This window comes from Manacus candei, unplaced genomic scaffold (genome assembly GCF_025592945.1).
Source record: "Manacus candei isolate 608988 ecotype Guabito, Panama unplaced genomic scaffold, ASM2559294v1 h1tg000017l, whole genome shotgun sequence".
NCBI classification, from domain to species: domain Eukaryota; kingdom Metazoa; phylum Chordata; class Aves; order Passeriformes; family Pipridae; genus Manacus; species Manacus candei.
Genome location: NW_026138065.1, coordinates 32,918,403 through 32,936,902, shown reverse-complemented (window position 1 = coordinate 32,936,902; position 18,500 = coordinate 32,918,403). Strand labels below are relative to the sequence as shown.

General features: G+C 41.0%; 1 protein-coding gene across 19 annotated transcripts in view; it reads left to right on the top strand.

Annotated features, from left to right (window-relative positions):
• Window positions 1-18,500, top strand: part of EHBP1 (EH domain binding protein 1) — a 212,190-nt gene that overhangs the window by 10,021 nt on the left and 183,669 nt on the right. The window lies entirely within an intron of this gene.

The following is an 18,500-nucleotide window of genomic DNA, read 5'->3' as shown; positions in this document are numbered from 1 at the left end:
TGATAATTGTCCTGACCTCTCTTTGGGGCTAAGACTAATGCTAATGCAGTGATGCCTTGTGTTTTTACATCCAGTGTCATAAACTGACTTTCCCCTCCCAGCTGCACTTGGGAAGAGTATTTGCATGGCCAGTAGTGTCAATATCAAAAGCTATATTAAACAAAGTAATTGGAGAATCTGGATCCTTAAATGCAGGTTGGCAGCACACTGTACACTGCTGCTTCCTCAGCTTTCAGTGGCTGTTCATTAAGTAAACTCTGAATTCCTTTGTTTATGTCAGTACGTAGGAAGAGATTTAAAAGAACAGAAAAGGAGCTGTCAAAACTTTTTTCCAGCAAACATCTAATTCAGATCTGTAAATTTCCAAACCGATCTGTTGCTGATTTATCTGTGGTTGATTAGCAGAGGACTTAACCTTGACTGCTCCTGGTGACACCTGACATAATTATAGCTGTAGAGTCACAGCTCTGACCATGCTGGCAGCTGGGCAAGTTCTGTTTGGCTGGTTTTTTCTAGTTGTACCTGTCTTTTATCACATTGTAGTTTGTCTCTTCCTGTAGGTAATTTGAGCAATAGTTGTATAAAGCTGTGAAAAATTTCAAGAGAACAAGGTTTTTGAACTCCTCTTTTCTCTTCAAGAGTGGATCTTAACTGGATAGAGTACTTGGAATAAGTGTCTCTTGAGTGAGTGAATTCCCCTTGCATTCCTTTATCTTTGACATGTAAGAAAATTTTAAGAATGAGAAAGTCCCAACCCATTTTTCACCACTTCCTCTCATACCACAAAAATCGAAAGAATTTATACCAATGTTATTTGGTTTTGAGGCATATTTGGGATGGCTTCTGTTTACTGTTAATACTTTTTGAAAGACATTTTTTTAAAATACCTAGAACAATGGAGTTTCCATTCCTGGTTTTGGGCTTTTTGCATGTAGAAAAGGGAATTATAAGTTATAAGTTGTGCTTTTATTTTTTTTCTTTTCTTTATTTTCTTGCTAAAATTGTTTACTTTCCTCTGTTTAGATGGCTGCTCTGAGCTCCAGTGTCTACATGTCCTTTCAGGATACCAAAACACAGACAATCTTAAAACAGTAAAGGAATTATTTCCCATAGATTCCTTTTTTCTTACAGTAAATGGGATTTGATTTTTGAAATTTTGAACTGAAAGATCACAAAGAGTAATCTTTACACCCTGAATTCTCATAGTCACTGATGTAATCAAGGGATTTTTTGATAGAGGATTGAGAAGGCATGTAATCACCCACACTGCTATAATGGTAAACATCTAGTGCTTGAGACATGATGCCTCCTTTGATCCATAACTGTAAGACTGTCCAGTTGACTGGGGTAAAAAAAAAAGGGAACTACTCTTCTTTCCTGCTCCCACACTTCCCTTCTCTCTTTTCTGGGGGGAAATGCTGTGCCAGCTGAAAGCTGGCAGCTGCAACTGGAGAGTCCTGGAATACAGAGAGCTTGGCAAAGCATGGGATGAAGGCACTGCCCCTGACACATCACCTGCTACCTGTGGAGCTGTGGCAGCCCACTGTGCCACACTGCCTTGTCAAATCTGCCTTAGTTCCACACCAACACTGCTGTCACTTCCCTAGAGAGCCAGGACATCCCTTTTCTCTGGGCATACAACACTGCTGTGGTTGATGGGTCTGTGTTGTCAGTGGTTATGACAAGTTAGCCTACTGTGCTGTTGTTTTTGAACCTTGGGCCTCTCCCCTACTTTTAGCTTTGCTTCGTAGGGGAAAAGCTCTTTTGTGATGTTAAAACACGCCTGAATTTTCTGTCTGGCCAGAAAATCCAGTGTTGCGTTGGAAAGTTTCAGCAGACAATTTCAACCAAAGTTTGTGGGATGGGAACCTCCAGCTATTGTTTCCATGAGTTTTGTGACAAAGGGCCTCTGGACAGAAGAGTGGAGTCTTGGTCAGACCCCACGGCTGCGAGCAAAAAGCCAGTGACCTCACCCTTTATTAGACACTGGAGGACCTGCAAGGGTGAGAGCTGCTGGCAGCCCAGCCTCTCTCCCTCTGCCTGGAACTCTGGGTTTGTGTCAGTTTGTGCTTCCACGTGGCCATTTGTGCCTGTGTATTTTTGGAGCAGGGAGCTGCTAGATACATTTCTGTGTTTCTCTGCTCCCCATCTGTTCCTGCAGCCACCTCCTGCTCGAGCTGCCTCGGGAAAAGGTGTATTGCAAGGGGCCATAAAAACGGGCATTACCTGTGTTTTTAGTTTGAGTTACCCCATCCTGGTGCTTGGTGTTGATCTTACCCATCACCTGTAACTTCAATATTGTTGGCAGTGTGGCTAATCCTGTGGTATCACAGCATATGGCAGTGCAATCCCTTGTCTCCAATCCTATTGCTGCACTGGGAAACAGGAATATGGACATTTTTGCCTATAGATTCAGTCTTCTTGTCTGGAGTGGACCCTAATAAAGCATTTACAGTGTGCAAAGTCTGCTTCCTCCTGGGGAAAAAAATGCTGACTTCAGTAAATGAATTTATTTCAAACAAACTTGTTCTTAGGGAACTAGATCATGTGCTGTAAGGGGAAAGAATGATACTACTTCTTTTAGCAACAGCTGTTAAAAGGAGGATGCTTACTTGATTTGCAATTAGTGATAAAGTCAACAAACTATAATTTAAAAAAAGAAAATTATCTTGAGCTACTCTTGACTACAGTAAGACTGCAATTTACCCTGATTTGTTTGTGTTCACCTCATTGTGAGAACTGTTAGTATTTCTTATGGCTGACAAAACCCCATTAAGACCTAGAGAAGCAGAAACCTGTTGCCTTGTTACCCTCACAGTTGTCCTACCCTCCTCTTCCTCCTGTGCTGTGAGAAGACTTGGTAGGTCTTCTCCTAAGGGCTTGGTTTCTTCTTTGCTGCTGTAGGAAGCCTTCTGAAATAGTCAGCCTTGCAGGCTTTTCATGGAGGCTTGCAGGCTTGTCTTGTTTTCAGCATTGCTCAGAGATGAGCAGGATGGGCAGTGAGGTGAGCTGAGCTGATGGAGAAGCAGGGGGAGTGGGGGACATGAGGAGCAGAACAAAAGGCTCTTCTCCCTGTTTGCCTGTCTTCAAGTCTGTCTGCACAGGGGGTACAAGGCAGATCCTGCTGGGTTTGGAGATACAAAAACAGTGACCTAAATATGAGCAACCAGTGTGTGAAGCAAAAATAATTATTTCAGGGAACAGCCGCAGAGCCTTCTCGTGTTTCTGCCGACATCATCTCTTTGATTAGCATGGAGTTTATTGCTGGGATCTCAACTTCTTATACTGACCGTCTCTTACAAAGAAGTTAAGGTGGGGAGTTGATTCTGGAAGTTGGTAACATGTGACAGCAAAGTCACATGTCATAATGTGTCACCTGTGCATAACATGTACAAATATATAGTTCAGCATGTGTATATAAAATCAATGTATGTTGTTGAACCATCTCAAGAGGGAGGAAAGCCTGGATGCTGATGGTGAATAGCAGGAGGGGTGGCTGCTGCCAGTAAGGGACAAATCTTGTCCATCTTTGGTTACTCTGGGAGATTCCCAGGTGAACTGTGCTGCACATGGGCTGAGCAGGGCCAGAAGTCTCACTCTCCTGACAACCTCAAGCCATCACGCTGATAAATTAAGTAACTCTGAATCCTGAAGTATTTTATGCTACTGAAATGCTTAACACTGTAGTAACCTCCAGGCCTTTGTTCTTCTGTTGAACACAATCCCCATAATCAGCTGTATTCAGATTTTGTGTTTTGTTCAGGCAGATGTTTGCTGACCCAGGCCATGTAAAATTCTTATGACAAAGTGTGCCCACTTTAAAATGGGAACTTACTGTGTCACGAGCTTTCAGACTTGATTTTGCTGAACAAGCAATATGCACATATGTGTACTTGAACCTTGTCTATGTGTAGCAGCTCCACTGTCTTACTGTGCCTTTGCAATCATACAGCACCTATTCTTCCTTTATAGGCAGAAGGCAACCATACAGAAGTATGTTAACTAGAGGCATTTTTATGGAAATAGCTGCACAGCCAGCAGCTATTAAGCACTTCTGTAGCAAAATAAAGTGATTTATATTTCTGATTGTACCAGAGCAACTGTTAGGGAGTAGCTTCCCTAACTGAAGCAAACTTGTTGCCACAAAAACTGTTCTGAGCAAACCTTGATTATCAAAAATATTGTTGTGCCCCTGCTTTTTTTAAGGGAGGCGTAATCCATCATTACTCACATCTCCAAGTCTGAACCTTCAGCCCAGCAGAGCAGGTCATAGGGCAGGACAGGTGCTCAGCCAGCACTGATGGGAATGGAACAGAACTAAGGCTTTGCCAAACACAGATATTAGTGTTTCACCTTCGTAATTGATAATAATCAGTTCTTTCAGAAACTGTTTTGAAAGGGAGGTTCCATCTTCTCTTGGTGAATGCTAATTAGGATTTCACCTCTTTTTGAGTGAATGTGATAGTAACAATCGCACAGTGAAAGAAGAAGTCTAAATTTAAAGTGTTCCAGGGATTCTTTTTGTGCTGAATGAAAACAAACTTCGTTATTTAAATATTTCTACCTTTTAGAGACAAGTAGAAAAAGTTTGGCTATTGATATTGTATGATATTAAAAAATTCTGAATATTCTTTTATAACATTTTGTAAGGCAGCTTTGTAAATAAAACTGCAATATGTGTCTAGCCTTCCCCAGGGCAGTTTTACTCAGTTCAAATTGATGTGATGATGATCTGTCTCTCTATTTGAACCTGGGAAGTTGGTTTTTTACATGTGTACAGTGGGAGCTTAATTTTTTCTATCCCAGTGCAAGTTCCCAGTTACAGCAAAGAAGTTTCACACAGTACTCTCTCTCTTGCTACCCAGATGTAGCCAGAAGCTGTAGAGTGTTTTTTTGAGAATACTGAAACTAGGAGAGCTTCCAAAGCTATACAGGCTTTCAGTTACTGAAAGTTATTTGTAGTAGAGGTTATTTTTGTTTCTTATATAAATAGTTGTATGTCAGTCTGTTTAGCACCTTCTTTTGTTCAGAGCAGACTTGATAAATTCTGTACATGTTTTTTCTGTGTAGGTATTTTTGACTTGGAGGGTGAAATAAAGTCTTTGCTTCTCAATCTACTAGAGAGTGTGGTCTAGTGGTAGAAACAACAAAAGTAAAAAAATCCTGGTCTTGCACTAGGCTTCCTTTCAGCTTCCCTTGGAACTGTGCAGACAAGTCATCTTTCCAATCAGTCCCTAATTCGTGTGCACAAATCACCTTACATCAACTCTTCTACATTTTAGGTTCACAATTACTTATAAGCAGGATTTATATCTCCTATTAAGGGACAGGTGGTATCAGCTCTTTGTTCTGTGGTAATGGTGTAAAACTGCAAAACGACACTTTGCTGTGAAGAAATAGTGCTAACAATTTCTCTGTGCAAAAACTCTGCAGCCACACAGCTCCATTATAAATGTAGTCTTACAAGACTGTTTTGTGATAGAGAAATATGATCCCCATTCTGTGTCTCTGAAATACAGAGAAATTGTGCAGAAGGTGCAAGAAACCCTCTCTGTACTGATAGGAATTATATGAGCGTGCATTTGTGAAAGCGAGATGCTGCCTAACTGAGGAAGAAGCTGCAAGTTATACTTCACAAACTTAGAAAGTGGCCCCTTCCTTTTTCTTTTTCCAATATGAATCATGTTAATAACGAGGTCTTTTACAAGTGTGTTTGGTCATAGGGGTTCAGGGTGGAAACTGTTTCAGAGCAGAGTACTGAGGTAGAGCAGGACCAGTGGAGCAGAGTACGTGGGGAAAATGGGACAGGGATTCTGGAGGGGAGGTGACCACATACTCACTGATTGACAGTTGCTGATGCAGGAGTTGAAGGAAGGTTTTTGTTGTGAGGAGGGTTTTTTGTTTATTTTCTATTTGCTTCCCTCTGAGTGATGTGTAATTAAGAGTATGTGTAATGGGTAAATGTCAGTGGGGAAGGAAGTAATTTGTGCTAGGCTCTGAGTACATCCTTTCAGGAGTGATGTTTCTAAAACATTTTATCCAGTGGTGGTGATATTAGAAAATGACCATAAGAACCAAACTCCTCTTCAGCAGAGGTGATGAATGCCCGCAGCATGTAATTGCACTTGAAAGCCTACATGTTGATTACTGGAGTGCAAAAGGTTCAGGGGACCCACACTGTTTGTGTCAGATTCACTTGCAGATGGTTGTTACAGTCTGTAAGCCCAAGTACTTTAAAAGAGGTGTTTATGTAGCCCTAAACTAAGGAAGAGAACTCGTTAAACTCTGAAGACTTTTGGGAATAAAACTGATAGAATGGAGTTCAGTTACAACTCCAACAAAGCTGTGGCTGCATGGCAGCATGTAGCCTTATCATTACTACAATATAATCAGAACTGTTGGAATATTCTGCTTAAGCTTGTTGACTTCAATATATACATCCACTGTCTGGATTAGAATTGCTGATCTTCCCCTCCCACACCCCTTATATTGCTGTAGAATTTATTCTGTAATTTATTTTCTGCTTGAAATTTGCATGATAGCTTTTTCTTTTATATCACATCCATAAAATCAGTCCCAAAATCTAATGCTTGTGGAAGAGAGAATGTGAATATAGGGGGAGAGGGGGGGAGTGACATTTTATTTCTTACCCTTAAAAAAAATGCCAAGAAATCTATGGAGTGTGTTTGTTGCTATTATTTTACTTGTTTTTTGCTCCAGCATATCTGTTCTGTGACTTAGTGTAGGAACAGATAAGGTAGTACATGAGACATTTGAAATATTTATGAGGCTAAACTGCCGGAACTGCTCTGAGTTTGGTCAGACAGACTATATTCTTGTCTCTTGAGGGAAGCAAACCTCCATCACCTGTTTCAGAATTGCCAGTCAGTCGTGGCTGATTCTTGAAGACCAGAATTGTACAGAAATCCAGTGCTTCAAAGGCAGAAGAAAAATGTAGGTGCTTGTTCTATGTCTGGTGCTGTTAACAATGTGATGAGAGTGGCCATGTGTCATCTTTACCTTGCTGATATTTTTTCCTCTTGATCATTTGGACCTTTTTTCCTCCCTTTGGGTGTTCCAGCTGTAAGGTCCCAGGGCACCTGTGATCCCTGTCCATGTCCTAGAAGAGGCAAGAGGGCTAAAGGAGAGTATGGCTGAGGAGGAGAGGGGAGCCTGCATTCGTCATCAAATCCTGGGGTTATCTCGTTTATGTGAGGTAAAGTGGGAAGTGGTATGACCTCACCTTGAATATTGTGGCAGTTTTGGTCACTGCAATATAAGAAAGATATAAATCTTTTAGAGAGCGTCCAAAGGAGGGCAGTGGAGATGGTGAGGGGCCTTGAGGGGAAGCCGTGTGAGGAGCAGCTGAGGTCACTTGGTCTGTTCAACCTGGAGAAGAGGAGACTGAGGAGAGACCTCATTGCAGTTAAAACTTCCTCCTGAGGGGAAGAGGAGGGGCAGGCTCTGCTGCCTTCTGCCCTCCTGTTGCTGAGGGACAGGCCTCTCTCAGCAGGCAGAGAGGTCTGGTGGGCTGCACACGTTTGTGTGCTTGCCTTGGGGACAGCTGGTGACAAGTGCCTGCAGGTGCTGCTGAGGACGGGCCACGTGTGTCAGACATGACTCGGACACTTTGGATTTACTGTGTGTCCTGATGGAAAGGTCTTGCAGCTCAGAGCCTGGATGTGGCAGAGGCAGAGCAGTGGTAGGAGCTGTTGTGCTACTGCATGTGAGCGGAAGCACATCAGATTCTGGCATCCTCAGCTGGCACAAGGAATCCCGCCCTGCCTGTTTTGGGGAGCTTAAAGGTTTCATTGCATCTTTTCAGCGATGTGAGCTGATGTTACAAAAGCCAAATTGTCTGAATCTGGTTTACACTTGGACTTCATAATTTTCTCCAGAACGCTTATTTTCATGGGCTTTGAAGTTTGAGGGTTTCGATGGCCCCAAACATCTTTCCAGGTGAACTGCACTGAAATTAATGGGTAAATTCACACCTCGTATGGTACTGTATTGCTTGTCTGTCTGCAGAACAAACACAAACCCTGTATAGGTTAAAACTGACCACTAGCTGAGAAGCCAGAGCAGTGGGAAATAAGACTCCAAACTTGCCTGCAATGAAAGGGGCTAAGGGCTTTAGCCTAACAGGCCTCCTGTCTACCTTTGTCAGCGTCAGGTCCAACTGGGAGCTGCAGAGCCAAGGGCAGCAGTTGTGATTCCTTGTCCAATGGCTTTGGGGAAGAAAAGTGGCTGAGGAGGTGTTGGTAGTGCACAGGGTAATGTGTGAAGCAGCAAGAGCTGCTGTGCCAGCGCTCATCTGTCAAAGCTGAAGAGACAAGGTTGAATTAACAGATCAAGCTGAGATAAGTGGTCTGTGCGAGGTCTTGTCTATGCTCAGAAAGTGGAAAAGTTAAGGAGAGCTGACTTAAAGCATGTAGTGCATAAATAAAGCCTTGCTGAATGCACTCAGTTCAAGAGATCTGCTCATCACTGTGGTAGCCTGGTGATCTTAATTTTCCTGAGCGTTCTTCTGTGGACCCTCCTGTCTTTTTGAGGCACTGGTACTGCTGGAGTGGGGCCGTGCACACACGTGTGCAGTGCTGGCCCTGCCGAGGCTGATGTTCCATCTGAGTGCTCCAGAAGGAAATATGTCAAAATTTTGCAGGCTTCAACTTTTGAGCCTTGTTTGTTTTAAAGATGAAAAGTGCATTTTGTATAAAGTATGCTGAAATATGTGGAAAATCTTATTTTGCAGAATCCAAGGAGTTTGTGCACCCACGCATCTCTATTGTCCATGTTGATGATTCTGCACATAACTGTTTTTCCCCCTCAGTGCCCTATGTGAACTCTGCACAGCTAAAATTGATTCCCATTCCCTTGATGGTTAGTTTACAGAGTGGATTTTATTAATTTGGCTTCTTTGACCTTAACTAGGCAAACGTATTAAAATTCTGATTTGAAATGGAATAATTTACAGCAACTTATCATAATTTCATTTACCGTAATGCCCTTCTAAAAGCTTGAAATTAAAATGTTTGCTCCTGTTTATCCTCATTTAATACTAGATCCTGCAGCACTTAATTTGGTGGGAGGTTTGTGCCTTTCACTGTAAGGACACTGTTCTTCACTTGGCAAAACAAGGTATTGCAGTAAGTTTGAGAGGCTTTGTCTTTTACTTTGAGTGGTTGGCTCTCACTTTGCAAGATTAAAAGTGTATTTTGCTCCAGGAACCAATGTAGCCTCCCTTTTTATTCACCTTTCGGCTTTCAAGGAGAGCTGCTTTACACACCAGACACATTTGTGTTTACAGATAAAAAATTTTTGAATTAGAGTAAGATTGAAGTCTAGGGTGAGACAAAAATGCTTAATCTTTTAAGCTGTGTGCGCTACGGGATAGAGAGGCTCTGTCTCTTTGTCCCTTTGCCTCTTTTAATGGTGCAAGACTGGAATCCAGCCTACAAGACATCAAATCTACACAACAAAAAATCTGGAAAGAATCCAGGTATGTCTCCTGTGGCTGAAGATGTTCCTTTACAACTGCTCCATGGTAATGTCCTTCAGCTATGTAAGGCAGCTGGAACATTATCGGGCACTTCACTATAGCATGGGAAAGGTGTGGGTTCTGCCTGTTTTAAGCTGATATAAAATACCAACCATGACAGCACAGAAAGAAGGGCAACACAGTAGCCAAGGTAACGACCAGGTTTAGTGTCCAGTTACAAAATTGTTTGATGAGTAGGAAAAGGCCTCCACTTAAGACTTTGAAGAGGTTGATACTTGTATCTATGTATCTTCATTGGGAATGTAAGCAAGGAAGGGACAGTGTTCATTTTTAATAGTTTATGTCTCAACAATCCTGGGTATATAAAGGACCTTGAGAAGTGTCCTCCTGTGGGATGTTAGTAACCAGCTGTAAGCTTTTTGAAGGAGAGCAGGTACAGCTTGGTGTGCTGACAAAAATGTGAAGGACCACTTCTCTGTTTCTTCTGTAGGGATGCTGAGACAAAGAGCTGCCCTAACTCTGAGGACTCTGTCTGTGGGAGTGTCTGACTTGAGTGAAAGATATTTAGATTATTTAGAAAAATAAAAACCACAAACAGAAAAAACCTGACTGGCTGAAAGATACAATTTCTTTGCGTGTTTTCAGCATCAGCACAAATTTAGCTCTACTGTAGGCACTGTATGTTTACTTTTTTAACTGAAAACCATGCTTGAAACAATCATATTAAATATGCTGTTAATTTCCAGGTTAACTCATCTTGAAATAATTAGTTACAATCTAGTTCAGATTGCTGCCAGGCATCTTACAAACAGCAGTTACTGGCAAAATCTGTCTGGGTCCTTAGTTGGTGGTGTTCTTAGGGGTTTTTTTGACCTTGAAATAGAAACGTTTCATCAATTGTGTCTGCAAATTATGAAGCTTGGTATTTTCAAAATACTCTCTAGTTTTTAGAAGCTGTAAGATTATTTTTTTTTACATTTCAACATAGAAATAGAGGTCTTTCAGTTAGGAATATTTTTTTTTTGCCTTTTTTTTGGTTTTGTTTACCCTGTCAAGCCCCTAATATTGGCAGGAGGTTTTGTGTAGTCTCTTGAATATCCATGACTTAACATACATTTTTTTCATATCCAATACTTGCTACTGGATATGAGCCATGGGTGTTTGAGGACGTTATTTAAAAGGCTCAGTCAGTTTTAACTTCCTATGAATAATAAAAATTTTTAGACTTTGGGTGTACAATTCTAGGGGAAGAACTGTTGACCTATAAGTAGAAATAATTGATGTTGTTTTTGAGATTAACTTCTGTAATCAGAAGTGGTATTTTCCCTTTCAGGAGGTAACTTAGACACAGTGTAACAACTTAAACAGCTTGAGCAGGAAGAGGAGGAGTCATTCTAATTTTGCAGTCTTTGGAACAGTTATTTAGCTTTAAATACAGATTAAATAATTACACTTCTTATGGCTGTGCCTCCATCTTAAACCAGCTCTTGAAAGGCCACTGACATGAAATGGGGCATCTCATGGAAAATGACCATGGCAGTTTTCCAGTTCCCTGGAAACCATATAAAAAAATTTTGTATATCTGGTAATGTTTTCATTAACACACAAAAAATAATATCTTTAATGTTGACAAGCATCTACATACAGCTTACTGCTGCTAAATTTATCACATTGGCTTATTCTCAATATTTACATTTTGATGGTGTCATTAAGCTTGGAGAGGATGAGGTCTGTTTTTTGTTTTGCTTAGTGTGCAAGTGTGTGACTTTGGTTGGGTGCAAGTTTGAATGCGAGCTTCTTGTGTTTCTCTGTGGTGTTTTGGGGCTGTGGCTGCTTCAGAGATTTCCAGTAGCTGGTGCTTTATTGCAGTTGGTAAAATTTTCTGGTTTGGGGCTTCTGAAGGGTAGCAGAAAGGTGTGTTGCTTCCACCTGTGTCCCAGTTACTGAGGAGTGTCCTCCCAATAACAGACTCACCTAGAGCAGGTGATTCATAATCCTGTGGCTGGTCACACAGACAAGGTGGTACCAGAGTCAGAGCAGAGAAAGCAGTTCAAGATCTCATATTTGAACACCTTCCTTCCCCAAAAATGAGTTCATACTTCTTGATACCATGTCTGTTATGGCCGTGGTTGAGAACACCTGACAATATTTGCAAAGTCTGGTCTCCTGGGCAGAGATAGGGGAAAAGAACTGGCATAGCATTCTGTGGTTTCACTAGCCACTCCCTCATCCTTTTTTTTTTTCTGTGTGATATTAATTTGCAAAAGCAAGAGGAGGCTGCTGACAGATGAGGAACCTTTAATTAGAGACCTCACTGTGCATGAACCAGGAGTACTCATGTCTCAGAATAAATATGGATTAACTCAGGGCTCAGTAAAGTCATCATTTGGGAAACTAAATGAGAGTTTGTATCACACCAGTCCTTCCTCACTGCTCCTGTGGTGTGGACACAGCACACCACAGATCTGCTTCTTAGCTTGTGATGTATTACACAGTGTTAGGCTACAGTCTTCTTTGGAGTGTAACTCCAGAGTTTGCACCGTCTTTGTAGCTTCAAGCACATATTCAAGCTTTTCAAATTTACAAAGAGGCAGACTGCTGTGTGTCCTCCCTACAAAAACCAAACAAATGCTGTCAGCCTTTTTTTCTAGATTGTATAACCATCTCAGTCCCATAACCTGAGCACCTGAGGTGGTGATGTGAACTTTCTCTTCCAGACAAACCCTACAAGCCGATAGTGTTCCACCCATGCTGTCCACTCAGAAGCTTTTAGTATGTTCACAATTTCTGTGTGTCTTCAAATGGTAGAAACTGCTTCGTGTAATCTAAAATATGGTCTTAAGTAATAAAGGCGAACAAAACCCCCTGGTGCTGTTGGTTTGAAAGGGAGCTTCAAAAGACATATGCTGCCAGATTCTTTTACTCCTGCCCGTGCTGAACTGTAATCTTCTCTGGGATGTGTCCACGTATTGCAAGGAGAGGAGGAGGATGGAGGCATTAGTGCTTTGTAGCTTCTGGAAGTTGCTGTGTATAAGTCCTGCTGTAGACATTGGATTTTCTGTGGAACAGAAGCAAAAGCCCTTGTTCATATATCTCTATGTGAGTGTCAAACTTGCCCAGGCAGTAAGGCAGCAAAGATCATCCTCCTCTTTAATTGCTCATGGTAGGCTATGCAGACAAATTGGAGGAGGAAGTTTCTGTTGTGAATAGTTTAGTTTCCTAAAACTGTGGTTCTGGTGGAAGATACGCACTTTTCTGCTCTGCAGGAACTGCAGAAAAAGAATTATTTTTCTCTACTGTTTCCAGACTGAAAACCAGAAAAGCCTTCTGTTTGAATGCTATTTGAAAAAGAAATAAAGTATGCAAAAGGGAATAGGGTTCTATTAAAACCAACAATGGTGTGCCAGAAAGTCTCTTGCATATTTTTTAATACAAAAAGATATTATTTAATATGGGCATTTGTATTTGATGGCTTGAAACTATGTTTCAGGCAACATTTGTCAGTCAAAGAGTTTTAATTTTTTACACTTTTTATCATGAGAATAAATCTAACATTTATACTTGTAGTGCTTCAAAATATGAAGAAATATCACAATAGGGCATCCTCAGTAACTCACATACGTTGTTGTACAGAGATGTTATTTTTGGTCTATAGGCAGAGGTATGAGTAGGTCATGGAACATGACTAAAATCAAAGGGAGGGTTGATGCTGTTCAGTATCCACCTTAAAATTTTCTGCAGATTTGTATAGTCAGTGAGGACAGGAGATGAAATTTGAATTCAAAATTCCTGGCTCAAGTTTGCTAAAACTGTTTTTTCGATGATCCCTGTTACTAGTCTGTTTAATTGCCTTACACAGCAGCGAACATGGAGAGGGGCAGGTGATGCTGAGCCCTTGTTTCCTCTGAGGAAGTGCGGGATGGGTGCACAGAGGTCTGCCTTGGGCACTTGGGTTTCACAGCACTTCACCTTCTCAAACCAGCTTTCAAATGCACTGTTATGTATGAGGTGAAAAAGTGGGTTTTTTTCCTAACTATTCTGTGTTTACTCACGTGGCAGCTGCCAGGTCCCAGCTCTGCAGGGAGGAGGATCAGAGCAGTGAGTTCAGGGGGTTCGCCGCGGGTCAGGCCCCGACGGACTGTGCAGGCGGGTTTTTTTTAAAAAAAACACATTGATTTGTTGTTGTGAAAATGTAGAAGACTAAATATCCTGACAAAAGAACATAAAAAGGAAAATCAAACATCTGAGAAAGATCTGGCTCATGGGAGCTCCCTGTGAACCTTCCACTGTAAAGTGATTTTAAAAAAGAATATGCTCCACTGTTTCCATTCAGGGTTTGTCTGAATGGCCCCATTAGCCTGTGCTCCTTCCTGCCAGTCGGCCTGAGTCCCCTGAACTTACTTGACTGGGGAGGTTGGTATCACAAGCAAGCTTTCCTTAAGCAACTCTTGGGGGTTTTGATATTGTTTGTTATAGAGTATTGGGTGGTGTGTCTAACCTGTGGTGTGGTAAGGTTGTGTAGTGTAAATCTGTGGACTAAGCGTTGCTGGAGTAAAGGTCTGCCTAAGGGGAGTGTCTGTGATTATAAGAGAGTGAGATAAGAAATCCACTTGACCCTTCTTGTGCAGTACTCCTCCTTGGGAGAAGCAGGGCTAAATTGGACCAGGAAAAGAAAGCTTCCACATGGAGGGCAGCTGGATGTGACATCAAATTCAGGGACTAGTCAAGGCATCCTTGTGTTACTGCCAAAAGGACATTAAAGAACACAATTTATGAAGACAGTCAGTTTGTGTATTCTGCAGTATAACATTCTGTTCCAAAAAGCTTTAGGAAAAGATTTTGCTAGGTAGGTTCTGTGGAGGTTGTTTTGCTCAAGATTCTTTGCTGCAATAACTCCTTGAAAAATTAAGTCAAATCTGTCCTTGTCGCTTGTTCTGAATAATGGATGAACTTGGGCTTTGTTTAATTCAGCTCATTCTGCAAACTTCATTTGTGTTTGGTTTAAGAAAATCAAGTAATCAGCAGTACATACTACACATTCCACTCTGTCTTGCAAATAGATGCTGTGCAGATTCAGTAGGTCTGATTGCACTTGTAAAATAGGTCATAGTGTCTTGCCTTTTCCCTATTTTGTTTAAACCAAGCAAAGGCAGACTAGAGCTTCTTTTGAAAAACAAAGCATAATCTCGAGATGTAAGTCTTGTAGAGGCCAGTTTGTTTAGCTGCAGATATATTAAAAAAAACCCTAAAATCCATCTCACAGGGAAAATTTTGGTCTTTCTACAGCTTGTGTCATCTTGAAAAAACCTGTAGAGACCTCTGGTGGGAAGAAATGAAGGCGGAATTTTCTGTGTTAGAAAGTGAAGATGTAGAAGTGGACAGACGGTGTCCTTTTACTTTCCCTGTTTTAATGATTCCTCTTTTGAAATTTCCCAGCCTTGCTAAGACTGCTGGGTGGTTTCAATGATGGAAGAACAAACTTTGCCTTATTTTAGGGGCTTGATGAATGTTCCACAGTGAGTTGGGCTGGGAGACTGCTGTTTTGGTTCAGGTAGTCTGACATGGTAATGCTGTGAGATGGTTGAGAAGTCTGTGCACAGACCTTACCCAGGAGTCCTTAGCTTCTACCGTGGAAGTTAGGGTGAGGTGGGGAAGAAAACCCCCCACCCTTCCTGAAATGTAAAACTTCATCTCGTAACTTCATCTTACAATTGTCTCAGAGGGGTTTTATCTGCACTGCATTTGATTTTCTCGTTATTGTCTCTGGCTCTTGCAGTCAGTGCTGTACCTTCACTCTGCAAGAGGGCTCATTTGGCAAGTGCATCAATCCATGACATCATTCCAACAGTGTCTCCAGGCCTGGTTAAAGCATCTGCAACACTTGACTGCACTCCCTGCAGTTGTTGGCAGCTGTGAAATTTCATTGATTGTGACCAACAGGAAATTCTGAAGGAAAAAAAAAGCTTAGTACAAGGCTCAGGAAAGGCCTTGGCTAATGGTAATACATGGTATAGTGTAGGTCCCAGTGCAGAAGAGTGCTTTTCAAAGTAATTATCTGTAAAATGAGGAAAAGTAAATTAATGGTGGTGCAGAACCAACCACATTTATTTTTAAGAGACCATTAGAGAGCCTTGATAGCATTTCAGCAGTTGTGTGGGAAGCTGTGTGCTGGTGGGGTGGGAGGGTTGGTTCCTAATGAAAATCTTGCCTGGTGTGCACAATGCAGAAGGGACAAAAGGTTATTAAAAAAATTCTTATCAGAAGTACTTTGACATTAGTCCTCAAGTAATTATTTTTATCCTTCAATAGGTGCATCTGCATGCTATTGTGCTAACACTGCTGCCTCTCTTATTAATTATACTCTTTTAAGCTTGCTTCACAGGAGTAATCTAGCAGCCTGTACAAATTAATGCAGTTCAAATCAAACATAGTAAGTATAAAACAAGCTCAGCTGAAAAAAAAAAAAAAGGAAAAAGGGAAAAAAAGGAGGGGGGAAGGCAAAACCTAACAGTTAGGCAATTTGATGCCAAAACAAACATTCAGGCTGTAGCTGTGGAGTACATACAAAAAAGGTATCTTTCACTTTACAGGCATTTAGAGGTTATTGAGTGTTTTGAAATGTAATGATACCTTGTTACGAAAAATACTCTTACCTGTTTTCTCACCTTTCAACTAAAGTTAGTCATTGGTCTTGCCATTGGCTTCAGTGGTCCTAATTAAAGTTAAGTGCATTTGCAATTCTTTCCAACAACCGATTCTAAACCCGAGCCTTTTACAGTTTTTTGTAATTGAACCCTGAGTTTGGTGGAGAAATATGTCTTGGTTCATGTTATCAGCTTCTGCTAAAAGGTTTACAAAACAAGAGTTAACAGGAGACTGATACCTTTCATGTCCTTCTTTCACAAATGATGTTTGGAGAGTTCTGCAATCAAAATATTGTGCCAGATATTTCCTGGAATAATCAAACAAAGCCCCGGAAGACCTTGAATCTTGCACAACCTCCTTTTCAACTGGTAAAATTTGCAGCGTACAAGGGTTTTTTTCAGTATGTAGAATGTTTTTATTACTTTATTTCTGATTCCAGTATTATATATATATGTATTTTAATCAGTTGTTTCAGTGGGAGAATCAAAGATATCAGAATCATGGCTTCCATCTGATAGAAAAGCTGGCATGGTTTTGAGTTATAGGTGTTTTATACATCCGTTTTTTAAATCCCACTTTAGTTGCTTGGTATGCAGGGCATCGATGAAACTCTTTTGCAGAGCCACAAACTGTGAAATCAGAGTCTTCCCTGCTTCTTTGCTAAGTTTCACTTGTCAGTAATAAAATAAGTTTACCACTGTAAATTGCCTTTCTTCAGGAATAATTTCTTGTGAACCACACAAAAATGAGTAAATGCCGACCACAGGTTTATGGTAGGCTTTATAAAACAGCATCTTTTGGATCCAAACTGGACCTTCCACTGGATCCCTGCTTTTCCCAGTGGCAGTGTCTGATGTCCCAGTGCTGATGGCTTCCTTCAGCCCCACTCCCAGGGAAGTGCTGCTGCCTTGCCAATGCTGACATGGTGGGAAATGCACAGCATCCCCAAGGCAGTTGTGGTAGATTCCAGTAAATACTTCTACTGAAAGGTCAGTGGTGTGGGATTGTATGGATTGAAGCAATTAGTGTGGAGATGTAGCTGTTCAGCTAAAACCCAGTTCTTTTCCCCTGCTCCAACTGCATTGTCTTAAGGTTAGCAGTGTGTTATTCCTTACCTTATGGATACTGGCTTCGCTGGATAAGTGACTATATGAAAGCTCATTTAAAGAAATGAGAATTGTTGTATGGGCAGCACAGAAAATTAATTTTTAATTATTTTAATAGCTGACTATTAGGTTTTGTTCAGCTTGCACCATTGTGGATTTTGTATTTGGAATGATCTCCAAATTTACTTTGTAAATGTATAAAAGATACTAAAACTGGTCTTCAGTCTAATTCTTCTGAGGTGATTTTATTTGCTTTAATTATTGGCTAATGAGCAGCTGAGGTTTATGGTGTTAAAGGAAGGGGGAAGTCTGAAGTAGGAAATACTACCTATTGAATTCAATGAGCAACATGCACTGTGTGATTTTGGCTACTTCCTAGCACTGAGACATCACTAATAACCTTGAATGCAAATTTGCTGATTAAAAATATGAGCTGGGCTTTTTCTTCTAAAAGTGTTTTGGCGTAGGAGAACAAGGAACAGACTGTGGAAGTAAAGGTTGCTCTTGGTTTTGCTTGTACAACAATTCTATGGAGATATTTAGAAATTGTTGGATTTGTGACTTTCTTGAAGAAAATCCCTTAGAAAAACTGCTGTGCTTACTGTTTGGTTTCAGTGAACATGTGGTATACATAGTGGGGACACTCATCCTTTGGGATGTTTGCTTCTCTTCCCTTCTCTCCTCACTCCATTTTGCTAATTTTTCTGTCTCTCTGCTGTGATGACCTTCCTTGTTTTTTGTTTTAGTGAAGTACCTCTGGATGTGGATTTCTCTCATACTTGAAGCTGAAGGAGCAACTTATGCTCAGTACTTCACAATATAAATATATGATTATTAAGCCAGTTGAGTTTTCATTTGAAAAGTTAGGATAGAAGTGTGGGATTTTTTGGATGCATCTTTTAGTAATGATTTCAATGCCCCCCGTGATTTGTTTTGCTTCAAGGGTTGCACCAGTGTCTCAAAACTCTGAGTAGCAATGTTTTTCCAGGCAGAGTTGCAGGTTGAGTACTTTTAAGTGGAGATGTGAACTCCATTGAAAATCATTTGTGGGTGGATTTGTAGTTGGGCTTGATAATGGAATTCAGGTTGTCAGCCAGAAAACAAAGCTGGAATGGAGTCAGGAGTCTCCAGAAGAGGGATTATGTGTCTGGAAGTGGGACCAGAATTGTGGTCATCATGCAATGGGAAGTGTATCATGGGAGGGAAAAAAAAGTCTGGGAGTTAACTCAATATCAAAAAACACTCAAACA